Source organism: Cavia porcellus, unplaced genomic scaffold (assembly GCF_034190915.1).
Source record: "Cavia porcellus strain 051 isolate PalLab524CR breed Dunkin Hartley unplaced genomic scaffold, mCavPor4.1 scaffold_6, whole genome shotgun sequence".
NCBI classification, from domain to species: Eukaryota; Metazoa; Chordata; class Mammalia; order Rodentia; family Caviidae; genus Cavia; species Cavia porcellus.
Window position 1 is genome coordinate 39,468,329 of NW_026947489.1, and position 21,239 is coordinate 39,489,567.

The 21,239-nt window shown below is 40.4% G+C and overlaps 1 long non-coding RNA gene and 1 other non-coding gene across 3 annotated transcripts in view; both read right to left on the reverse strand.

Moving 5' to 3' along the window:
* Positions 1-1,920: 1,920 nt before the first annotated feature.
* LOC134476210 (uncharacterized) overlaps positions 1,921-21,239 on the reverse strand; it is a 32,194-nt gene continuing 12,875 nt past the window's right edge. Inside the window, exons 1-2 of one of the 2 annotated variants that reach the window (XR_010047780.1) lie at positions 4,288-4,679; positions 1,921-4,008 (exon numbers count right to left, since the gene is read on the reverse strand). This is a non-coding gene — a long non-coding RNA (uncharacterized LOC134476210). Of the gene's footprint in view, positions 4,009-4,287; positions 4,680-21,239 lie in introns of those variants that run through there. The other variant, XR_010047779.1, reaches the window with a different exon arrangement.
* On the reverse strand, positions 11,547-11,683 carry LOC111758559 (small nucleolar RNA SNORA2/SNORA34 family). Its single transcript, XR_002792732.1, has one exon. It is a non-coding gene; the product is annotated as a small nucleolar RNA SNORA2/SNORA34 family (small nucleolar RNA).

Genomic DNA, 21,239 nt, shown 5'->3' on the forward strand with positions numbered 1-21,239 from the left:
TATATAGAGAGAGAGAGAGAGAGAGAGAGAGCAAGAGACAGAGAAAAAGAGACAGCTCAAAAAATGCATGCATATTTTCAGCAGTTCACCATACTAATAAGTGGAAGAGACTGGCCACCACTCTGAGCACCTCTTGTAATTGTAGAGGCCAAAAGTAACTCGTATTAGTCTCATTATGTCTCAATACATTTAGTATTAAAATACTTGTATAATGTCCTTAGGTAAACTTTTTTTTTTTTTTGTACTGGGGATCAAACTCACAACCTTGTACTTGCCGGATAGGTTCTTATGCCGCTGCGCTAAATCCCCAGCCCTGAGGCAGACACTTTTTAACAGACTATTTCTCTCTCAAAAATTCATATAAACTGGGTGTGGTGGTGCATACCTCTAATCTCAGCAGTAAAACTGCTACAAGTTAAGGCCAAGCTGGGTTACAAAATGAGTTCAAGGGCAGCCTGAACTACATAACAAGGCCCTGTCATAAAAAGACAACAAGTGAATAGATAAGCAGATTGTGGCCTATTTCTACAATGGATTATTACTCTACAATGAAAACAAATGGACAATGAAAAAAATGCAATAAGATGCAGGGACACAGCCCTGGTGGCTTCCAGACCACATTGCTGTCTCTCCGTTAGTTTCATTGAAGCATCTATTCTCCCCCTTAGGCCAGCATCACTGGTCCACCTGCATATCCATATCCTATATTCACCAGCCCCTAATCCTGGAATGCACTCCTCTAAAACAGGATGACCCTGTGCTGCATCCATTTGCTCTAGACTGTGCTAACTCTGGGTGCCATCTAGGCTGTGGCTCAGTGTATGCCCACATCCCTGTCCTCTATATTGGTTTTCATTTCAGACACCAAGGTGTTTATCATTCCAAAACAGGAGTGGCAAATGCATCCTATCTTGGTCAGTTTTCTGCTAGTATAACAGAATGCCACAGACCAAGTAGTTTATAAACAATTGAAGGTAATTTGCCTCTCAGTTGCAGAGGCTAGGAATTCTGAGAATTTAGTGCTGGCAGTTAACAAGGGCCCTTCATAACAGGGTGGACAGATACCCTGTGTCATAACAGAGTGGAGCAAGCGTGTGTGGACAGTGAAAGGAAACTGGGCTGAACTCATCTTAGGAAACTACTGCCATGATAACTGCATTTATCCACTCACAAGGAAAGGACACTTGTGACCTATTCAAGGGCCCACCATTGAAAATTTCTTTTTTTTTTTTTTTTTTTTTTTGTCTTTTTCCTTTTTATCAGTACCGGGGATCGAACTCATGACTGCCTGCTTGCAAGGCAGGTGCTTATGCCACTGAGCTAAACCTCCAGCCCCGAAAATTTCAATGTGAGTTTTTGAGGGAGAGATTCAAATTTCAGTAACTCCCATGCTTGAAGATGAGACAAGGCTCTTTCTAAGGTTGCTCTTCTAAGACCAAGCAGAAACCAAGTCTTCAGTAGTGAGACCACTAGTTAAATCCTTAGTGAGGTATTTTATTATACTTGACATCTGGCAGTGGGTCTATATTACAGCTTATATATCCCTGATCAACTAATCTTTCCTATCTTTATGCAAAAGTTACTAAAATTTACATATTCCTGATCAATTCTTTTCATATCTTCATATAAAAGTAAGCGACCCACACTATGCAGACATGGGATACAGAAAGAAAATGAGTTTTTTCTTTCTTTCTTTCTTTTTTTTGCAATACTGGGAATCAAGCTCAGGACCTTGTGCTTGCCAGGCAGGCACCTATGCCACTGAGCTAAATCTCCAGCCCCTATAGAAAGAGAATGAAAGCAGAATTCCTTTCCTCAAGGAGCTCACCGTTAGGAAGGACAAGTAAAAGTATAAATTCTTTTTCATAAATACAGTATAGAAATTTACTATGTAAAAGATTTAATGAGTCCAGAAGGTGCTCAAAGGATGAAGTATTTAATTTTACTTGTGATGATCACAGAGATGACTTTTGGAATTGATTCTGAAAAAGTACTAGACATTTGCCCAGGGAAATGGCATGTCAGGTGGACGGAACAATTCTATTAAAGACATGAGGGCAGCCCTGATTGATGTATTTTGAAATTTAGTTTTGGGGTTTTTCTTCTTTTTTCTCTTTTTCTCCTTGAAATAAAATGCATTTTGAGAAAAGAAAAAAAAAAGACATGGGTAGACATGGTGGCACACACCTGTAATCACTGCACTCTGGAAGATTGAGGCAGGAGGATTACAATTTTGGGCCTATCCTGGTCAATTTAGTGACTTAGAAAGACTTTGTCTCAAAATAAAAACTAAAAGGCCGGAGATGTAGCTCAGTATGAAAGCTGTGAGTTCAGCTTCAGTACTGTGTTGAGGGACCTGAGTCATGCAGTGCCTGGGAAAATTCAAGCCAGTCAGCATGGTTAGCATGACTCTGTGTGCACCCCAAGCAAGAGCAGGAGGGATGGGAGGAGAAGCCAAGTGTGAGGTTATGAGGACCTTAGCCCGGCAAATCAGCTTGGATTTTATCCTGTAGGTGAGAAGTCATCAAAATCTTTTAAGGAGTGATGGAATCAGATTGATTTTTTAGAGTCGCCTCTGTTGATAATATATAAAAGACCATTTGAGAGGGTTTAGAATGGAGGAGGAATAGCAAATAGTAAGTTTTTATAAACAGAGGCTGATGTAGAAAGTAGAGAAGAGAAGGAGTGTGAATTATATTCAGGAAGGAGAATCACATGACCGGAGATGGACCGGCATTAAAAAGGAAGGAGAGCTGAGAGAGTAGTTCGCTTAACATGCACAAGGCTTGGGGCTGGGGATTTAGCTCAGTGGCATAAGCGCCTGCCTTACAAGTGTGTAGTCGTGAGTTCAATCGCTGGTACCGATAAAAACGAAAAAGACCAAAAAAAAAAAAAGCACAAGCCTCTAGGTTTGCTCTCCAGTACCAGTAAGAAAAAAGAAGAAAGGAAAGAGAGAATGACCACTAGTTTATTTGCTCAGGGAGTTAAGTGTCGGGAGGTTATGTGGAAGAATGGATGGATAGATGTATGGTAATATGCATCACATACAGCATTAGAAAATACAGAAAGGAGCTCAGTGGTAGAGCAATTGCCGAGCATGCACAAGCCTTGGGTTTGAGCTCCAGGATGGAAAGAATGAAAGGCAGCTGGTGCTACACACTTGCGATTCCACAATTCAAGCCCCATCTTGGCAGTGTAGTGACATAGCCAGACTCAGTCTCAAAACTTAAATAATAAAAAGGTCTAGGGATGTAGTTCAGTATGAAGGCCCTAAATTTAATCCCCAGCAGTAGTTTAAAAAAAAAAAAGAAAAAGAAAAGAGAGGAAACAAGGAAGAGAAAATATAGGAAGAGTAACAGGTTGAAATGTTTGTGAATGTTTGTGGGTATAGAAGAGCTAACATGCAGCTGGCCACCTGGTCTGGAGAGAGACTTAGTCTCCTAAAGATCTTCAGTAGAAGATGGCGATGGGCAAACCTGTGGAAGGAAAGGTCCAATAGCTCACTGAGTATGGCTGGCAGCTTTCCCAGTGACCATTTCTCCCTTCTTCTTTTCTAGAGAATTTAATTTTGTTCCAGTATCTACTTTTCCTCTGAGTCCAGATGATTTAGAAGAAAGTAATTCTATCTCCACTTCTAGAGTTGATCCCAATTAGTTTAATCCAATTTCAATGTAATCAATTTATGCTTCGTGTAGGGGCACACGTCTATAATCTCAGCTACTCAGGAGGCTGAGGCAGGAGGATTATGTTTTTGAGGCAGGTTTAGGCATAATTATATGATCTCTCTTGACTGCAATTTGTGCAGGAGCCAAGGATTATGCTAATCTATACACCATTTCATCCAGATGATTGCTGTCAGTCTGTAAGTTGGTCTAATCAGACAGAAATGGAGGAAGCTTTTCACTGTGAAAGGTGGAAAGGTTTTCTTTCTTTTGTTGGACTCAAACACAGAAGCATCTGGCAGTTATCCTGTCATGATGAAAGGAGCCAGGCCACGAACAAGATTTCCTATAGAGAAAGACAGAGACACCTAAGCAAGCACTGTCTTTGAACCTCTAGTTGTGAGAGACAACACATTTTATTATTATTGTTTAAACTATTTTGAATTGAGTTTCCCATCACCTGTAATGATAAACACCCTAGTTCAAACCTGAAAGGATGCATGATTGATGAACAGTAATTTTTAAAGCAGAGGGGACCAGTTATATTTACTAAACATACAGTTTACTGTAGGAGAAGAGAGAACTGCTAGGTCACTCCATCAGAGCATACCCTAAACCATCTTACTTGTATGATTTTGGTGGAAGGTGACGTTCAGGGTTTGGTGAGTTTTCAGAGATGTAAGTAGATAGACGTCTCTACAGCAGATGGCTACTCCGATAAGACTGTGCTGACTGGTTGGCACTCAGCAGCCAGGCTGACACTGATGGGAAAATGTTCACTTTGGTAAGTTATTAAATGACTCAACAAGTGTAAACAATTTTTTTTTTTTTTTTGCTGTACTGGGGATCAAACTCAGGACCTTGTGCTTGCCAGGCAGACACTTACGCCAGTGACCTAAATCCCCGGTTCTAGTGTAAACAGTTCTGATAGTTACTTCTTGCCATGGTTACAGACAAATCAAATCAGATTTTTTATAAGTTTATGGGAACTTTATTTACAAGTCTCTTTTAATTTTTATTTTTATTAGTACATATGTGCAGTATTTAATAGTTATATTCCTTGTAGGGAATTGGTATGTGTACAAAACATAACATGTGTACATGATGTGGTTTTTAGAATATCTTTTTTTATTTATTTTTTTGGTACCAGGGATTGAACTAATGACCTCATGCTTGCCAGGCAGGCACTTACACTGCTGAGCTAAACCCCTCACCCCATGATGTGGTTTTAAAAATATAACATATCTTAATTTTTCTTTCATTCTCTTTCCTCCCCCTCACTCTTCCTTACATCCTCCATTCCAAGGCCAGTCCCTCCTTGTGTTTTTTTTTTTTTTTTTTGTCTTTTTCGTTTTTATCGGTACCAGGGATCGAACTCACGGCTGCCTGCTTGTAAGGCAGGCGCTTATGCCGCTGAGCTAAACCCCCAGCCCCCCTCCTTGTGTTCTTAAAATTTTTTCTTCCCAAATTATGCTCTTCAGCCACATTCTTTCTCTCTCTCTTTTTTTTTTTCCAGACAGCATTTCCCTATGTAGTTCAGGTTGGCCTTGAACTCATTATGTATCCCAGGCTGGCCTCAAACTCATGGGAATCCTCCTGTCTCAGCCTCCTGAGAGCTTGGCAATGATGCTTCTTTTATTGCAAATAACAGAAATCACTTCAAGCTACTTCCAGTGATGACACAGAGAGCTATCTAGAGACAGAACGACACTGGCTATAGAAGTCCTTGAAAACCCTTTAACCTTTGCTTCCCTATCTCTACTTTTTCCTCTCACCATCAGTTCGGTAGATGGGAATGTTGGACTGAAGGGTTAGGGTCCTAAATGCATTCTACACTGCAATAGGTTTGAGTAGATTCAGGTAAGGTAATGAGAAGACAAAACAGTACAGCTCTCAAGAGGCAGGTTCTATACTTTTATGTTTCTCATTATATTCCCATTTTGCTGCTTTCACTGACAGCAAAGTTTGTGCTTCACTCTTCTGTTTGTCCAGACAGCCCAGATCTTCTTCCTGCTGATCTTAAGCATACCTAAAAGAATTATCCCAGTCTTCACATGCTGCTACCAGTGATTATACCAACTCTTTGGTTCTGAAAATCCTTGAGGGAAAATTAACATTTCAGATTTTAGTCCAGCCCAATTTGTATTTGTATTAGTCACATTTCTTCTCATCACTGAGACACAATACCCAATATCCACATCTTAAAGGAGCAAAGATTTAACTTGGCTCACAGTTTTGGGGAATTCAGTCATAGTTATCTGGTTCCAAGGCAGGAATATCATGGTGGACGAGCAAAGCTGTTCAGTTTATGGCAGCTGGGAAGCAGAGTAGGGGAACTGTATCAAAAAGGCATAAATAACAGTGGTCCTGACCTTTCTGGCACCAAGAACTGGTTTAATGGAAAATAGATTTTTCATGAATGGCAGTGATGGGCTAGCTTCAGGATGATTCAGCTGTACTACATTTATTCTGGATTTCATTTCTACTATTATTATATATAATAAAATAATTCAGAATCAATGGGAGGCCTGAGCTTGTGTTCCTGCAACCAGATGGACCCATCTAATGGGTGACAGGAAAGAGTGACACTCAATCACCACAGACATATTGTAAACACTAAGGTACATTGCTTACGTTGTCTATTCTGTAATTTCCTTTTGGTTGTTGTCATTGAAGCAACCCCTGCCTCACAAAGACAGGATGTTAGAAATGGAAGCAGGGGGGGCTGGGGATTTAGCTCAGCAACATAAGCGCCTGCCTTGCAAGCAGGCAGTCGTGAGTTCGATCCCTGGTACCGATTAAAAGGACAAAGACAAAAAAAAAAAAAAAAGAAAGAAAGAAAAGAAATGAAAGCAGGCTTTGCATTGATTTTATGGCAATCTCAGGATACTGTGCCTTGACTTTAATCCAGAATATATGGAGATTTGAAGTTGTTTCAGACATACATTTAAGATCATCATCATTTGTGATCTCAAGCAGTAAATCCTCTGCTAGCAAAAACAAAGTTAATTCACCTGGCTTATTCACAAGTGGTATGGATCGATTCCTTCTGAGTTCTAGGATCCTTGGTAGTGGAGAAGTAATGCTGAAATTCTAATTTTTTAAGGAGGAAAGGTTTATTTAGTTCACAGTGTATAAAGGTTTCAGTCCATAATCAGTTGGCTCCAAGGCAGGGTGTCATGGCAGAGGGGCAGCAGTTCATGGCAGCAGAAGACAACAAAAACAACAAGAGCAAAATGGCAGAAAGGGATCTCTTTCTTCCCTTTTTATCTTACCCAAACTGCTGGGATTAGGGTGGTGTGAATCCCATCAGTGGAGTGACTCAGCAATCATCCAGCCTTAATCTCAGCACTCTTTCTCCAGCATTGCACTATGAATCAGTTACAAACTCTAGATTCGGATACCTCTGAAAAAGCCGTCCCCACCTTGTGATTGCATGAGGCTTTGGGGGGATATCTGGACACAAACCATAACATTCTGCCCCTAGTCCCCCAATGACTCATGTACATTCCTTCATGCAAAAGGCATTTAGTTCATCTGAAAGAGTTAACAAACTTCTAACTGACTTAGCATTACTGAAAAATCCAAGTCCCAAGTCTCTTCTGAGATTTAAGGCAAACTCTTAGCTACCCGCCTCTGTAAAAATGAAAAGAAAGTTAAACACTTCCAACATTCAACAGCACAAAATATACCTTTTCATTCTAAAAGCTACAAATGGGGATACAAAAGAATGAGACCAAAACAAGTAAAAAATCCAGCAAGGCAAACATTAAATTCTATAATTCCATGTGTAGCATTTGAGGCAATCTGAGGCAAGTTGTGAACCCCAAAGGGGTTGGGTGGCTCTGTAACTTCTGTAATAGTGGTTGTAACTTCCATAGCTTCTCTTGTAGGCCTTCTCTGCTCCCTCCTTGCAATTTTCTTTAGATGATCCATGTTCCTGGATTCTCCAAACTTCTCCACTCTTCCTTTAGATTCTCACTCACAGCTTCATGCCCTGTCCTCTTAGGGGCATACTGCCTGGTTTCCCAGGCCTTCTGAAATCTGTGGGGAAGCCTCCCTGAGACCACAACTCTTCCATTCTGTATGCATCTAAAAACTGCACCATGTGGATGATGCCAAGATCTGCTGCCAATTGAAGCAGTAATCAGACTTCCCTGTCTTTTAGCTATAGGGTTTGAGTGCCTGCATTGCTGAACACTTGGAGGAATCCAATACTGAGAAACAAATTTTGCATGCCACTACCATTCTGGGAATATAGTGCTCTGCAACTTTTCTGTCAAAGCAAAGTCTTTTGTTTTTTTGTACTGGGAATCAAATTCAGGACATCAAATTCTGGACCTTGTGCTTGCCAGGCAGGCACTGTGCTGCTGAACTATATCCCCGGTCTCAGAGCAAAGTCTTTAGTTTTTGCAATTTTGAGACTACAAAGGGTAGAGTCCTGAGGCTTCTTGTGATGCCCTCAGGCCATCTTTTTTTTTGTCTTTTTTGTCTTTTTCCTTTTTATAGGTACCAGGGATCGGCGCTTATGCTGCTGAGATCAATCCCCAGCCTCCAGGCCATCTTTTATATTCTCCTGTTCCTATGCAGCAATCAAGATCTCCTCTGCTCTATCTGTGCAGTCCACAGCTTTACTGGAGTTTCCTTCCTGGCCAAACTCACAACAGTTTAAATCATTCTGCTGAGCTCTTTGCTCTTGGTTCACAACATAAATTTGGCTAAAAGCCCCCAATAGTAGCCATGCCACCACGTCAGCATTCGACTGCCTTGAAATTGCTTCTGCCAGATTAATTAACTAGTCTCAGGCAGTCTCTGGAAAGGAGCAAAATGCAGACAAACTTTCTTCCACGCCATAACACACATTGTCTAGAGCCCAACAACCAATGCATTTCTTCTTCCCAGAAGAAACCTCCTGAGCCTGCAGGATTTCTATCAGGCTTTGGGTTTCCTGAGTTCTGACAAGAATCTCCCCCACAGAACAGCCTAAAGCATTCCAGCTGTGCTTTTTCAGTTGGCATCTCTGAACCTTTCCAAATTCTTCTCACAGGCCATTCCCAGACTCCTGAACCACATGGTAAGGGATAGTCACAGTAATGACCCCACTTCTCTGGTAACAAATTTTGTACTGGTTACTTTTTTCTCATTGCTGAGACACACCCAGAGTTAAAGAGAGAAAGATTTATTTAGCTCAGTTTGTAGAGGTTTCATTCCATAATCAGCTGGCTCCAAAGCAGGGTGGCATGGCAGAGGACGAATCATTCATGGTGGTTAAAGACAGCAAAGGCAAAGGAGCAAAAGAGTGGAAACTCTTGAAAGCTGAGATAAATAATTATGCAGTAAGGGCTGGGGATTTAGCTCAGTGGCACAAGCACCTGCCTGGTAAGCATGAGGTCATGAGTTTGATCCTTGGTACAAAAAAAAAAAAAAAAAAAGTAATCATGCACCAGCTGGGAGAAAGAAGGACCTGGCATCTCTGCTAATGTTTAAAACATCAAAAATCCCAATGTTCACTTGCTACTCCCATAACTGTACTTTGGCTTTGAATGTAGCCACTTTATCTGCTGATTTTAACATGGTTCTTATTCTCCCTTGAACTGACTGATTGAGATTACGGAGCAGGTTAAATATGTCACATGAATAAGCAAGTTTTGCAACTATTCTATGTCACTGAAATATTCTGCCAATGACAACTATTTTCCCAAAAGAAATCTCTGGAGTAGCTTGTAAAACTCAAAAACTATGGGTACACAACATTCATAAAGCTGTTTCATTTCTGTGCATGAGACAATGGGTATGATGTCACCCATTTTCTCAGAGCTGCATAAACAGATGTAAGTTAAAGGAATGCGCTTTAATGTGATTGGAAGTTTTAATCACACCCTGAAAAATGTTAAGTTTTGATGACATTTTTCAACTAGTTGGTGTTTCTCCATTGATGACGCAGTGCATAGACTGATATTCAGAAGCAACCTCTTTGACTTGAGTAGTGAAATCAAAAAACTGTCCAGTCATGGGAGCTGCTCTGTCTGTGCACATACTGGCACAAAATGACCAGGTCAATTTTCCTGATAGGTAATTATGAAACACTGGAATATTTTCTCAGATGTGTTGTTATTGGTTGGCAACAAAAGTGCACACAATAGTTCCTCGTGTACATCCTCCTGAAAACATATCCCACAAAAACAAGCATTGCTGCCTTATTGTTAGGCTTGTCAACCTGAACTGTACTATTTCATAAATTGATCTAGTCATGGTGCTGGCTGAAAGAGTAATACATGCCACCTTTTAAACGTCAGTCTCTCTTACAAGTTCTTGACAAACCTGCCTGGCAGTAGGCAGGATCAACCCTTCAACAGTAGTACAGGGTTTCTTAGCTTTAGCAGTGCAGTTAGCCAACAAGAATGATGCTTTCAGTGCAGACACCTTTGATGAAGAGATGGACTAAAATAATTTCTTCTGTTTTTCATGCTTGTTTTTTTTTCTTTTGAAAAACTCCAAAGGCTTGTCTTTTATTTTTTTTAAGGCTTGTCTTTTAATGCACCCCCATAGTTATTTAATTTTAAAAATATATTTATTTATTTATGTTATTAGATATTGAATCCAGGGCCTTTGTACTGAACTATATTCTTGATCCTATTTTCTATTTTAGGACAGGGTCTTGCTAAGTCACTATTTTGCCCATGCTGTGTTCAAACTTGCACTTTTCTTGTGTTAGTCTCCCAGGAGTGCTGGGATTATAAACATGTGCCACCGTGTCTGACTTGTATTTTTTCTTCTCAGAATTGTCTACTTAGGTTCTTTGCCCATTCTTTTTTTTTCTTTCTAAGGGATCAAATTCATGACTTCATACTTGCCAGGCAGGTGTTTATGCCACTGAGCTAAATCCCCAGCCTCTCTCTCTCTCTCTCTCTCTCTCTCTCTCTCTTATTTTTTTGATACTAGGAATCGAACTCATGACTTCATGTTTGCCAAGCAGGCACTACTTATGCCGCAGAGCTAAGCCCCCGGCTCCTCCCAGCCCCTCTTTGCACATTCTTTATTTTTAATTTTTATTTTTATTTTAAAGGGGGTAAAATTAAACACAATGAAACAGAACAAAATAGGACATAAGAAAGCAATGTAAGAGATATAAATTTCAAAGCTAGTTGACTGGAGATCTTCACTGTCTATCATATTGTCTCTTGTTTTCTTCCAAATAGTTGTCCATGTCTTCGCATACAGAGAATTCATTCAAAACAACATAGTATAAAACTGATCTGAACAGAATGAGGAAGGCGATTTAGGTCTTCAAAACCAGACAATAGAGAAGTCACTAATGGCTGTCATCGTCTCTCTTGTTCTCTTCAAAACATCTATCCATACTTTCATGTATATTGAAGTTCAACAAAACAAAACAGGTTGGGGGAAGGGGTTTCTTGGTTTCCTGGTGCTCCAGGTCCCAGCATGGCTCGGGTTACAGTAAATGCCTGTGGCTCCTATCCTGAGCCACCGGAGCCTGCCACGATCACAGCCGCTCACCAGGGGGGTAGAGGTTGCTTGGTTTCCCAATGTTCCAGGTCTCAGCATGACACGGGTCCTAGTAAACCCAGTGGCTTCTGTCCTGGGCTGCCGTAGCCTGCCATGCTCCCAGCTGCTCACCAGGGCTGGGAGGGGTTGCTTGGTTTCTCAGAGTTCCAGGTCCTGGCATGGTGCAAATCCCAGTAAACTCCAGTGGCTCCCTTCCTCGGCTGCCAGAGCCTGCCACGCTCACAGTGGCTTACCGTGGAAGGGGGTGGAGTTGCTTGGTTTCCCAGCATTCTAGGTCCCAGCATGGCACAGGTCACTGCAGCTGCTCCGCAGCCTGCCAGGTTCACAGCTGCTCATGGAGGGGGGGGGTTTGCTTCAAGCTGTTTCTTTCTAATGAATTGGCCATTTCACTGCCCAAGTTCTGAAATAGCCAACAGGCCATAGAAAAACATCTCTTTAGGCTCCTGCTTGAAACCAACAGTGTCAAGAAGCTGCCAGCCTTGATTCAGGGCCAGTCTTTGTGCATTCTTAAATCAGGTTATTTATTTTCTTACTGTTGAGTTTCTTATATATTTTGGATATTCACCCTTTATCAAATGCATGACATGCAAATATTTTCTGCCAATCTGCAGGTTGTTTCATGATACTGCTGTTTTCTTTGCTCTGTAAAAGCTTTTTAGTTTGATGTAATTTCATTTATCAATTTTTGCTTTTGTTCTTTCTTTTGAGATTAAATCAAAAGATTAATTCCCCAGAACACTGTTGTATACTTTTCCCTAAAGAAGTCTTCACTGAAAGAAAAAACCTTGGCACTGGGAGTATAGCTCAGTGGTGGAGTATGTGCTTAGCATCAGTGAGGCCTTGGGTTCAACTCTAGCACCAAGAAATAAGAAGGAAAGAAAGAAAGAAAGAAAGAAAGAAAGAAAGAAAGAAAGAAAGAAAAAAAGTTGGAGCCCTCTAGATTAGTATCATTTAACAGCCAGTCTCTGGTTATGGGGCATCCCTCCGCATAGTGCCTCAGCAGGAACCCCACCTGGCAGGGGCAGTAGGGTGGTGACAAAGTACGTGAGGACTGAAGTCAACTCCCAGCCCTAGTTTGCTGACTCAAATTTTTTGAAATGGAGCAAGACCCTCGGTCAGAATATTTGATTAAGGTGCCAGGTTCAGTGGCACCTTACTGCTGTGATTACCTCTGTAATTCTCTGTAATCCCAGCACTTGGAAGGCTGAGGCAGGAGGACCATCATGAATTCGAAACCAGTCTGAATTACATAGTGAGGCCCTGTCTCAAAAACAAAAAAACAAAATAAAATAAAAAAGAATGGAAATAAAGCTTTTGTAAATGGGCAGGAGGGGAAGAGTTGAAGGGAAGGTAGAGGAATGGGGAAAAAAAGAATCAAGTTCTATCATGTACAGGCACAAAGTCCCTATGATAAATGTGATCATTATGTATATCTAAAATGAGATGGAGGTTTAGCTCAATGGTGCAAGTGCCTGCCTTGCAAGCATGAGGTCATGAGTTCAATCCTCAGTACCAAAAAAAAATTCTTATGTATATCTAAAAAATACCAATAAAATCTGATTGAAAAAAAGGGAAGAGAAGGAAAGGAAAAAATAATGAAAATTTGATTATGTCAATTTTTGCTTGTTTCTCAAGAATTTAAAAGCAAAAAAAATTTTTTTTGCTTATTATGAAGTTTCTAGTCACTACTGGTTCAGATCGACCCCAAGAGAGTAACTGATGAAAATGTCCCCACATGGAGTTTACTTTATCAAATGATTCTTTTCTGCCATTATCCCAATTTAGGATCAAGAATTGCTAGAGAGGGCTGGGATTTAGCTCAGGTGCATTAGCGCCTGCCTGGCAAGCAGAAGGTCATGAGTTTGATCCCCAGCACAAATAAGTAAATAAATAAATAGAATTGCTGGAGAGGCAGAGTGAGTATCTCTGTCATGTTAATTTGGGTCAAATATAGGACCTACCTGTTCAAGCCTGGCATTTTGGAGGCAGTTCAGTTTCTGCAGGATTTTAATCCTTTATGCATTTTAAAAAGTGGTGGTGATGCAGGAGTTTGAACCCAGGGTTCACACTGTACTACTGAGCTACACTCTCTGGTTTTATGGTTCACTATCATCATAAATTTCTCACTTAAAGGCTGGCCATAATGGTGCATGCCTATCATCCAAGCACTTGCGAGGATGAAGCAGGTGGATTGCTGTGAATTTGAGGCCAGCCTAGGCTACACAGTGAGTTGAAAGTCAGGTTGAACTACATAGTGAGACCTGTCTCAAAAAAACAAACAACAACAAAGAAAACAAAACAATATAACAACAAAACTCCCTCATTTAAAAAAAATTAGAATTATTTTCCTTTTTAAAATTTTGATATAGCTGGGTGTGGTAGTGCATACTTGTAATCCCAGCACTCGGGAGGCTGAGGCAGGAGGATCGCTGCAAGTTCGAGACCAGCCTGAGCTACAAAGTGAGCCCAAGGCCAGCCTAAACTGCATAGAGGCCCTGTCTCAAAAAAATTTCTTTTTGACATGTCAGACTTATGCAGAAGCTATAAAGATAATCGAAAGAGCTGTACATGACGGCGTATGCCTATAATCCCTGCATTCAGGACACTGATGCAGGAGGATTTTTATGAGTTGGAGGGTAGCAGACCAAAAAATAATACAATTTTTGGAGTCCCTTCACCCAGATTCTCCAAATGTTAATATTTCTTGACATTTGTTTTGTTCCTACTGTGTGTGTTTGTGTACATGTATGTAAAATTTTCTGAACATTCTGAAAGTAAATTGAAGATATGATGCTTTTTTACTTCTAAGTTATTTAGTATATGTTTCCTAAAAACAAGATATTCTCTCTCTCTCTCTCTCTCTCTCTCTCACTATCTCTCTCTTTCTCTCTGGATATTCTCTTATACAACCAGAGTATCATTACTAAAATCAACAAATTAACAATGCTATAAATCAGACACAATGGCGTATGCCTGTAATCCCAGTACTTAGGAAGCTGAGACAGGAGGATGATTGTAAGTTAGAGACCAGCCTGGGCTACAAAGTGAGCTCAAGGCCAGCCTGAACTGCATAGCAAGACCCTATCTTGAAAAGACAAAAAACAAAAAACAAACAAACCAACAAAGACAATGCTACAGTGCAATTTTTTTGGAGACAGGATCTTGCTATACATACAGTGCAGGATGGCCTTGAACTCATTATGTAACCCAAGCTGAACTGCAACTCATGGCAATCCTCCTGCCTCAGCTCTCCAAGTGCTGGGGTTACAGAGGTATGCTACCATACCTGGCACTAGAATACTTCTATCTAATCTGGAAAAAATTTCATATTTCCAGGTGCCCGATAATATCTTCTATAGAAAAGAAATCCTGGTTCATGCATTATAGTCAACTGTCAAACTTCTTTAGTCTCATTTAATCTAGACTGATTCTTCAGGCTTTGTTTTGTGTGTGTGTGTGTGTTTTTTTTTTTTTTTTTTTTTTTTTTTTTTTTGGTACAGGGTATGGAATTCACGACCTTGTGCTTGCCAGGCAGACACTTAGGTTGCTGAGCTAACTCCCTGGCCTTTTGCATCATATTTTTTTTTTAGATTACATATTCTCATCTTAGCAATAGTTGTTCAAGTTACAAAATTGGAGCATATAAAGTGGACGTTCAAACAGTGAGAGTGCAAACGGTTTTGTTCAGTGATCCCAAAAAACTCAGTAATGTGGTTATCTATCTTTTTTTTTTTTTTGTCTTTTTCATTTTTATCAGTACCAGGGATTGAACTTACGACTGCCTGCTTGCAAGGCAGGCGCTTATGCCGCTGAGCTAAATCCCCAGCCCTGGTTATCTATCTTATACACTTAAACATACATGCAGTTATAACCTTTAGAGCACTTTCTTTTCTTTTCTTTTGTACAATGACAATTACACATTTTGGGTTTTATTACTCCCACAGTTCTTATTACTTTTTTTGAAGAGAGTAAAACCAAATGTGACATATCAGAACAGAGTCAGTCAAATCAAAAGGATGGACATAATAGATAATGTAAAAACAAAATACAAGGTGATCAACAATGGTTACCATACTGCCTCTTGCTATTTTAAGAAGAATTGCCAGTTATAATAAAATTGAACAAAACCGTAAAGAATAAAACCAAAGCATTGGAGACATTACAGGACTTTATAAGAAGATAATAGTCAACAGGATGGGCGTCATAATGATTCTTATTGACTTCACAGTTTTGCCTATACTTTCGAACTTGGCACTATCAAACAAAGCAGAATAGAGGAAAATCAGTGAAAACAAGATGGTGAGGACAATACAGGATTTCAAATCAAGTTAATAGGAAATCAAAGTAGTTTACTATAATGTACCCTGCTATTTTTTATTTATTTTTCCCTTAATTAAAAACATAGAAAGAAAAAAGTAACAAAAGGGGGGATTGAGATAAATGAGGGCGTAACAACAGAACAGCGCAGGTCAAAACATAACCATTTTAGCAAAACAGTGTTTCACCACAAGATATCCTGACATAAAAATAGTTACCGTAGTGTCTCTTTCCTTGAAATCTTTGAGTATAACTTCATATACTGTAGCACCAAACATATCAAGACACTATAAAACCATTCAAGGGAGTGACATTATTACAGGGTATTTAGAACCAATTAACAGAAAATAAACAATGGTTTCTGTATAATCTCCTTGTCTGTAAAAGTTTTTACTTATATTATCATATATAATAAAATCCAATAAGATACAACCTTTTAAGACCAATGGAGACAGAAAAATACAAGTTTGGTGGGACTTTAAAACAAGATGATACTAAATCAGCACTAGCTATTATGATGTCTTGTTTTCTCCAAAATAGCTGTTCCTACCAATCGATCTTCTCTGCTTCATTTCTGTTGAGCTCTTTTTCTGTCATTAGTTGTCAGTTTGTCTTCTTCATTTCGCTTTCTGCTCCATTTATTGTGGCCTCTCTGCCTCTATTTCTAGAATCTTGGTATTTTCCTTTTTTGGAATATCCTGCAGTATTCTCTGTAGAGTTGAATTAGTGGTTGCAAATTCCCCCAGTTCCTCTTTATCCTGGAAGCACCTTGTTTTCCCATCAATTTCTAGGGACAGTTGTGCAGGATATACCAATCTTGGCTGGAGGTTATTATCTTTCAAAGCTTGAATTATTTCCCTCCACACTCTTTGTGATTTGATGGTTTGTGCCGAGAAGTCTGCTGTAATTCTGATGGGTATTTCCTTATAAGTGACTTGTTTCTTGTCTCTGCCAGCTTTTAATATTCTGTTCTTATATTGAATTTCTAGAATTTTGATTATTATATGCCTGGGTGTAGCTCTGTTTGGGTTGTAGGTGGCTGGGGTTCTGTATGCCTCATACATCTGAGTATCTTTACCATTTGCTAAATTAGGGAAATTCTCTTGGATTAGTTCTGTGAATAGCTTTTGTAGTCCATTTGTTTGTGTCCCTATTTCTTCTTTTATGTTTTTAATTCTTAAGTTATAGATCCTCTTATCATCTTCTAGCCTTTGTATTGTTGCTGTTTTTTTGTTTTTTTAAAGAAGTTTTTCATTTCATGCTCCCATATTACAAATCTGCCCTCCAATTCAGATAATCTATCCTTAGTTTCTTTCAAGCTGTTATGCCAGTGTTTTGTTTTAGTTTCCTGGTAATGTCTTTGAACCTGCTTCACGTATTCTATGTTTTCTCTATTTTCTCCATCAAACAATTCTCCCTTTTTTTTCTGTTCTTCCATTCGACCATTTGTTTTTTCTTGGGCAGTGCTTAGCATTTCTCTAACTATTCTACTTATATCTTGCTTCAGGTCATTAATAACTTCATTCCTGAACTCGTCTATGAGGCTCTGGAAATAGCGCTTTATGTCTATTGGTGCCGTGTCTGATATTGCATGTTTCTCAGGATTGGGGGCCCCTTTCTTGTTGCTCCCTCTTCCCATATTTTTTGTTCCTTCCATATAAGTGTATATAGGAGGCCCAGTTTCTTTCTTTGTTGGTTACAGTTTGTTTGAATTGTGCCAGCTAGGTGTTCCTGCTCACTGCAGTGTACTAGGAAGACACAGACCTGGGCAGCCTATGCTGGGCCCGCCCCTCCAGGTCAACCTGCCAAAGGTTTCACTGCTAGAGTGCACCTCCATGTGCTGGAACCTGGTTTGGACTAGCCTACTGGGTCTTAGTCAGTGGTGTCATGCAGGCCAGGCACTGCCCACCAATCCCACTTGAGAGGGGAATATGTGACTGAAGTCACTGCAACAGCCTGTTCCGGCTAGTCTGCCCGATCCCAATATGTCCTTTGCTGAAGTTTCCTACTCTAACGGAAGGATCCCTAATCTGCTCACTCATCCCAGGTCGATGCAGGGCTCCTGGCCGATCCCACTCTCAACTCCATTCACTGCTTCCCACTCTCAGAGCTTTCGCGCCTCTCTCCTTGCCGCAGTGATTGGGACGCAGCAGTTGCTGCAGGAAATTCAAATCCCAGCTTCCAGTGGTGCAGGGTCCAGCTTCTGCACTGAGACCTTATCTGTTCCTGTTTTATCACCGGGATTACATTTCCAGTTGGTTTCTCTTAGTTTAGTTCATTCCTGGGTTGGCAAAGTATATCTCCCTTTGCTTAGGATTTCTCGCCCAGCACCGTTCCTGGATTTTAAGTGCGGTTTCTCAGAGAGCCTCCGAAGCTGCTGCTATCTGTCCGCCATGTTCTCCTGGAAGTCTTGCATCATATTTTAATATCATCTGGTTTTTCCAGTACTGAAAGTTGAACCCAGGGCCTTTGCATTGAGCTACATCCCCAGTATTTTTTCTGTTTATCTTGAAGCAGGACCTCACTAAGTTGCTAAATTGCCCAGGTTGGGCTCAAATGTCATCCTTCTGGCTCAGCATCCCAGAGTGGTGGGAATACACATGTGTTCCACCAGACCCAGCCATATCATGTTTTCAAATGGTAAAGGCCAGTAATTTTGAGCATCCCTCAATTTGGTTTGTTCAATAATCCGCATTATTAGTTCTCAGGCTGTGTAAATGTGGCAGGAATATGATGAGTGATGTGTTTATTGTAGCACATTAAATTAGAGGCACATGACATGGATTTCTGCTGATATATATATATTTTTTGTCTTTTTCGTTTTTATCAGTACCAGGGATCGAACTCATGACTGCCTGCTTGCGAGGCAGGCGCTTATGCCGCTGAGCTAAATCCCCAGCCCCAATTTCTGCTGATATTAACTTGTCATATAGTTAAGTCACTATCTGTGAAGTTTCTAAAATGTAAAGATATCATTACCGATTTATAATTAATAAGTATCTTTGAGACTTTGAGGAAATACTTTGAAGCTAACTTTGATCCATACATTAGCTGATAGAGAGACTGGAGATTAAACTCAGTGCCTTTGAGCTACATCACCAGCATTTTCTTCATTTTCTTTTTTCTTTTTGAGATAGAGTTTCACTATGCAGTTCAGCCTGGCCTTGAACTCACTTTATAGCCCAGGCTGGCCTCAAACTCATGGTGATCCTCCTGCCTCAGCCTCCCTAGTGCTGGGATTACAGGCATGAGCCACCACAGCAGGCCAATGCTATGGTTTTAAAGACATGATCTCTTCCTGACAGTCGTCATTTCTTTAGGATGTTAGTTCTATAGGGACCTTCCAGGCACTCAAAGTCTAACTTTAGTCATCCTCAGTACTCTTTTCCCGACCTAGTTCTCAGGCTTCTAATGTGAAAGGACATCTGGGAAGTACTGTTATGTCTTACACATTATCTCCAAGTCCACTTACTATAACCTATGAAAAATCATGTTCTAGTGGGGCAGCATTGTACAGAGAAATGTTCCTCCGTGTCCTGAATGTTAGGCTTTTTCTTTCTCCCATCAATATACATGGCATTTGTCAGGAGGCTCCTCAAGGCCAATGAACACCATAACTTCAGTCACAAAATCTAGTTGGCAAATAATTTGGTATGGTTTAACATCTGACAAGGAATGGGTTAATTTTCCTAGCCTGTCCTTACATCATTTCCAACAGTAGACAGGAAAAATTTCCTCTACACGACTTTTTCCCGATCCCTTGTCATCAGCAAAATCTGGGACAGAAAGCTGATCTTTTCAGAGACTGTGCTTTTCCTCAGGCACAAAAGAATGATTGACACAGCATAGTAGCTCCTGTCAATGTATGACCCAAAGCCTCACCTTGACATCTACTCTGGCTCTGTCCCTGCTCACTTCATAGGCAGGAACAGGTTAATCCATAGTGGTCAGTTCTGTGGTTCTGCTGAGGGCCCGTGGTCTGCAAACCCATGCTTAGTATTGATTTCCCATTACACAAATAACCAAAGCCCAGTGAGGCTCGAGAAAAAGAAGGGAATTACAAAGATTCATTGGATAATCTCATGACTAAGGACATGGCACAAAATGCAGGCAGGCTAGAACTGGCACAATACACCTCTTTTACTTCTTCTTCTTCTTCTTCTTCTTCTTCTTCTTCTTCTTCTGCTGCTGCTGCTGCTGCTGCTGCTGCTGCTGCTGCTGCTGCTGCTGCTTCTTTTTCTGCTTCTGCTTCTGCTTCTGCTTCTGCTTCAGTAGGGGCATTGAGCCCAGAGATTTCAGGCTGAGCTATATGCCCTTCTCTTCACCATTTAGGCAGGCTCTTTTTTTGTACCCAGGATCAAACTCAGGGCCTCACGTTTGCCAGGTAGGCACTGTACTGCTGAGCTACATCCCCAAGCCTGACATATCAATTTTTGACCATGCACTAAACAGAAAGGAAAAATCACCTCAGTTTAACCACTCTCATTTTAGAGATCTTTTTAAATTAGTAATATAACGGGGCTGGGGATTTAGCTCAGCGGCATAAGCACCTTTCTTGCAAGCAGGCGGTCATGAGTTTGATCTCCCGTACCGATTAAAAAAAAAGAAATTAGTAATATAACAAGCATTGAAAGAAGGTTAGAAGATTATCTTTGGTTTTAGAGACAGAGAAATGTTATTTAAGAAATTAAAACTTTGGCTGGGTATGGTGGCAGTACCAGGGAGGCTGAGGTAGGAGGATTGCTGCTAGTTTGGGGCCAGTCTGGGCTACATAGGGAGTCCAAGGTTAGGGGGAACTATACAGTAAGATGATGGCTCAAAAAACAAGTGCTCTGAAATTTTGTCTGTTTTTTATTTCTTATCTCTTCCTCTTCTTCCACTTCTCTATCTTCTTCTTAAACCTTAAATTCTAACCCCTGAGGGCAAAATTGACTTGTACACTGCATATAATTTTCTGGTTTGTTTTAGGTTTTGTTATATAACCATAAATCTAGTTCATACAGCAAATTAAGAGATAGCTCGGTTTGTCACTTGTTAGGTTGCATTTGATGCTCTCATTTGATCACTATAGCCAACATTGACATAACTGTTCTAAACAGCTGTTCTTCCTGGTATTCCATGACTGATATTGACTAAGGGTCACACAAAATACTGTGGCTCAGTGCAAAAGAATCAGGGACCAGGCCAAACAAGCAACAACTTCTCATCTCCAGCAAACTGAAGATGTAAGATCTTCCAATAGACTCAAACCCAAAAACCAGCTACACCTGGAAGATACCGCAGAGAAGTAACTATCATCTAGGGATCCTAAATACTAGCAATAAAGCAATCCACCAACGCAGTTTACAGGCTTCACCCCAGGAATTAAACTAAAAAAAAAAAAAAAAAGAAAAGAAAAAGACACTTAAACAAAATTCAACCCCAGACATCAAGTTCACCAAAGGCAAATCCAGGGGACAATGAGGTAGGATAATCTGAAAGCCTACCACCTGGCCCCCCTGAAGTGGTAACAACAAAAGCAATTGAATGAGGATATGGAAAAAATGAAAACAGAAATAATCTCTCAGATAAAGACCATGCATAGTGACACTAGAGCAGATATAGACAAAAAATAGATGAGCTTAAGAAAATTATGAAAGTTTGGGGCTGGGGATTTAGCTCAGCGGCATAAGCGCCTGACTTGCAAGCAGGCAGTCGTGAGTTTGATCCCCGGTACCGATAAAAAGACCAAAA